Source organism: Cyprinus carpio, unplaced genomic scaffold, assembly GCF_018340385.1.
Source record: "Cyprinus carpio isolate SPL01 unplaced genomic scaffold, ASM1834038v1 S000000371, whole genome shotgun sequence".
Lineage (NCBI taxonomy): Eukaryota > Metazoa > Chordata > Actinopteri > Cypriniformes > Cyprinidae > Cyprinus > Cyprinus carpio.
The window spans coordinates 24,668-29,297 of NW_024873115.1; the positions used below are offsets into that span (position 1 = coordinate 24,668).

The window sequence follows — 4,630 nt, forward strand, 5'->3', positions numbered from 1 at the left end:
TCTGCTAGGCAAGATGCCCCTGATTTTTGCAGGTGATTTTAATTGTATTCTACAGAGAAAAGATAGGAAAGGGGCAGCAGAAGATTTTAAAGAGGACAAAACGACAATTTTATTGAAAAACATAACAACAGATTTTAGACTGACGGACGTTTTTAAATCCATGCATCCTAATAATGCGGGCTACACCTGGTTCAGTGGTGATGGTAAGAGAGCTTCCCGCATTGATTATATTTTTATCAGAGACTGGTCGTTAATGGATGCTAGATCAACCCCCCTTTTCTTTTCTGACCACACTATGCTTTCTTGCACTCTATCACTTCCCCCTGGTGTGACTACAGGCAGAGGTCTTTGGAAGTTAAACTGCTCCGTGTTAGAGGATCAGGATATAGTGAAAGAATATAGAGAGCAGTATAACAAATGGCAGACTTTACAAGACTTTTTTGATTCACGAGCACAGTGGTGGGAGATGGTGAAGGCAAGGACCAAGAGTTTTTTAGCTGGGTGGGAAAAAAGAAAAAAGAAAAGAGAAAAATGATGGGACTGCAAAAGCGTTTACAACGTTACTTTTATCTTCACAATCAAGGTTTTGATTTTATTGATGAAATTAAAGAAGTAAAAAAAGAAATGTTGGAATTGGCTGAGGTTAAAAGCAGAGGAGTTATTCTGAGGAGTAAAGAGAAGGAAATAGAGGAGGGAGAGAAATGTACAAGGTATTTCTTTAAGAAAATTGTTAAAAGAGGTGGAACGATGGTAAGTTTGAAAGATAAAGGAGAAGACATTAAAACAGATATAAAAGACATTTTAACAGTAGTTGAGAACTTCTATGAGAAGCTGTATGAGGAAAAGAACAGCGATCATAGTATTTTAAATGAAATTCTAACCTTCGTGGACAAAACAGTAAAAGATAGTGGTATTTTAATAAACGATTTTAACTTTCTTGAGATGGATAAAAGTATCAAAAAATTCAAAAGGGGTAAGTCTCCTGGAGCTGATGGTCTTCCTTTAGAATTTTATTTGACATTTTGGGACATTTTAAGACAAGACTTATTGGCAGTTTTTAATGACTTTGACAACCTCGATCGACTCCCGGACAGTTTTAGGATGGGTATAATGACATTATTACACAAAAAAGATGACAAGACAAACCTGAAAAATTGGCGGCCCATAACCCTTTTAAACTTTGATTGTAAACTTTTTAGTAAACTTTTAACAGGACGGATGTCAACAGTTTTAGAAGACCTAATCCACCCAGATCATGCCTGTGCAGTCCCAGGAAGGAAGATCACGGACAGCCTCGTACAGATAAGAGATGCTATCTGTTATGTGAGAGACAGAAATATTCGGTTGATAGTGGTAAATTTAGATTTTGAAAAAAGCATTCGATCGAGTCTCGCACCATTACTTGTTTCAAGTTTTGGAAATAATGGGGTTTTCTGGAAGATTTTTAGCTTGGGTGGGATTGCTGTATAGGGACATAACCAGCAGAATCTTAGTTAATGGGAATCTTTCAAAAGCGATACATATACGCAGTGGGGTCCGTCAGGGCTGTACGTTATCTCCTCTTCTATATGTGGCTTGCATTGAACCTCTAGAACAGGTCTTGAGAAGGGATCAATGGATTAATGGACTGACCATACCTGGGACTGGGGGACTGACTGCAAAGACTGTTTTATATATGGACGACGTGAATCTTTTGTGTACGGATGTTTTATCCATACAGAGGACTATGGATCTAACAGAATGGTTTGGGAAGGCATCTGGAGCCAGATTAAACAGAGACAAAACCCAGGCACAGTTTTATGGTTCATGGGAACCTAGCAAGATCGCTGGATTAAATTTTAACATTCAAAACACAAATTTAAAAATATTGGGGGTTAAATTTAACAGAGAGGGGGGTGGGAGTGGAAATTGGCATGATGCAATTGGGACAGTAAGGAAAAAATTGGCATTCTGGGGACTGAGACAATTGACTTTTGAAGGAAAAGTTTTAATCATAAAAGCAGTGATTTTACCCTTGTTTTTATTGTTATGTTCTGGTTTTTTCCCCCCTAGATCTTTTCTCCTATCCCTGGACCGAGCCATCTTTTACTTTCTATGGGGGTCGAAGTGGGAGAGGTTAAAAAGAGAAACAGTAAAAAAAGCACCAAAAAGCGGAGGAAAAGGCATACCAGTTCTTTGATTTTAGGGGCCAAATATACAGCACTCCACATAAAGTACGCTCTGGGGTCCTTTTTAAGATCCCTTAAAATTTTATCAGTAGACTTGACGACACCCCTTGCGTTCGATCAACCCCCTGCATACAATTTCATAAAAAAGTTCTTAAAGATTTTTAAGTTGGAGAAAGAAAGTGAGACAGTTTTAACTAATCACTGCTCTATCCTCTCTTGTGTGCAGGAACGGGAACAAGTGTGTTCAGTGCACGGGCTCACCATGGTTGAAGCCCCAAAAGTTTGGCGCAATGTGGCCCACCCAGCTCTTCAGAACCGACACCGGGACTTGCCGTGGATGATTGCCCACGAGATCCTCCCGGTCAGGGCCGTGATGCACTCCCGAGGCATGTCAAAGATTTCCATCTGCCCACGGCCTGGGTGTGGCGCACCAGAGACCGTGAGGCACGCACTCTGGGAGTGCAGTGCCATGAGGGACCTGTGGGCAACAGCTGGTCCCCAGCAATTCCCGTACCTGCCAGCAGGGGGGGTCCCAGACTACCTGATGGTCATAGGTGGGGTGAGCCAAGAAGAAATGCCAGTACACATGCACACCAAATGGTGGCTCACCCTCAACTGCATCAAAGACGCCATTTGGACCTCCAGAAACCTGCTGGTAGGGAAGCGCATGCAGGTGTCCCTCCACGCCATCGTACAGCTGGCAAAATCAAGGCTGCAGGAGTACACTGCATGTCGCCATTCGGACGTGGGGACCAGAGCTTCACAAGGAAAGGTTCCCATGGCCACGAGCCCTGACTGCCCGTAGATGCTCCTATAACATCATGGGTGGAGCAGCGGTGCCTCGGTTTAAGAGGGTCCTTGGGACTGGTTTTGGAGAGCTGGGTGGATGAAAAAAATGTTTATAAGGACACACCCGTTCCTATACAATAGAAAGAGAGAGCTTTTAAAGTGGTTTTACTGACACATGTTTTATGTTCTTCTACCTCATTACCCTTCTTTTAAACTTTGTGTCTTATTGTTTTATCCTTTCATTGATTGTTTTAATTTTACAAAATATTGTACCTTTGAAATATTGTTTACACAGACTCTGATGACATTCAACATTGTATTACTTCACTTTTGACCAAATTGCATTTATTGTGCTTTGTGTCTCTTAAATGAAGTGTACTTCATGTGTGCTAATATGGCTTTTAATGAAACTGTGACAATAAAACTATGAAAAAGAAAAAAAATCTGTTCTTATCAGTTTAATATCTGATACGTCCCCTACCTGGGGACTACATATTAAAATGATTTTTGGATCAATTTTGGATTTTTGCTCTGTCCACTCCACGCATCGGCCTGGTATTGCAGTGTCTCCAGGAACGGTGTGCTTCCCTTTTCAGGGATTGCTGCTTATTGTGACGAATAACAGAAAAAGGAATGAGGGCTTTGTCCTGGCTCCCCCTGAGGTCTGCCCTTGCAGATGCCATGGTTGCTGTTTTATTGAGTATTCTACTCTGTTTTACACTAACTATTTCTTTGAGTATTTAACTAACTGGGTTATTGATGTATTCAGGTGTGTTTGGTTAAAGGGAGTCATCTAAAACAGAGACCCTTTGTCTGAGACACCCGATTCAGATCTTCGAGTCTCTACTAATGAGCTGATGATCTGAATCAGGTGTGTTTGATTAAGGTGACATAGAACACATTCATGCAGTGTTGGGGGGCCTCCAGGAACGCGGTTGGGAAACACTGATCTAAAACCAGGGTTGGGAATTGCCGGCTCGTGCCAACGCTTGGCAGTTTGCAGGCCCGTAACGGAAGGCAGCCGTCCTTCATTTGCTAGGGGCGGGGGTTCACCGTTGATGAGGACGGTAGAGACGGAAATGGTACCTCTGACTGGCTGCTTGGGCCTTCATGCTTACCTGGCAGGGGAGACACCATGATCAAGAAGCCGGTTCACCCAGGGCGAGGCTCGTCCATTGCACTCCGGCCATGCTGACCCCTGCGAATTCCCCAAATGTGGGAATCTTGACTGCATAATTTATGGTAGTGGGGGACTGCGTTCGTGCTCTCCCCTGAAAGTGCTGGTTGAAAAAAGCAGATGGGTTTTCTCTCCTGATCCTTTTTTATACAAAGCGTTTGTTCTGGCTTACTTTTCAGGTTCTCAATGATCCAGAGAGCTGTTCAGAAGGAGAACTTCTGTTATATGCTTGGTATGGGTTGTGCCTGTGTGAAAAAATAAAAAAGTCACTTGCGCTCTTGAAAAATCGGCCCCTGGTGGGCGGTTTAGTTGAAATTTCTCACAGACCTCAGTTTTCAAGTCGATTGGACTGACTGTTGCCGAGCTGTAGCTGTTTTCATGATTGTTTGGTTGTCCTTTTTCATTTCCTTTTCCTTTTTTTTCACCTTACAGCACCACCAAGTGGCCAGTCGCAGCGCCCTTTCTCTCCTGACCACAGACTTAGCCCGTGCATAGG

At 42.8% G+C, this 4,630-nt stretch overlaps 2 non-coding genes across 2 annotated transcripts; both read left to right on the forward strand.

Moving 5' to 3' along the window:
* The first annotated feature begins 3,351 nt into the window (after nucleotides 1–3,351).
* On the forward strand, nucleotides 3,352–3,546 carry LOC122142890. The gene has a single exon (XR_006158838.1). It is a non-coding gene; the product is annotated as a U2 spliceosomal RNA (small nuclear RNA).
* Nucleotides 3,547–4,067: 521 nt separating this feature from the next.
* On the forward strand, nucleotides 4,068–4,231 carry LOC122142892. Its single transcript, XR_006158840.1, has one exon. It is a non-coding gene; the product is annotated as a U1 spliceosomal RNA (small nuclear RNA).
* Nucleotides 4,232–4,630: the final 399 nt, after the last annotated feature.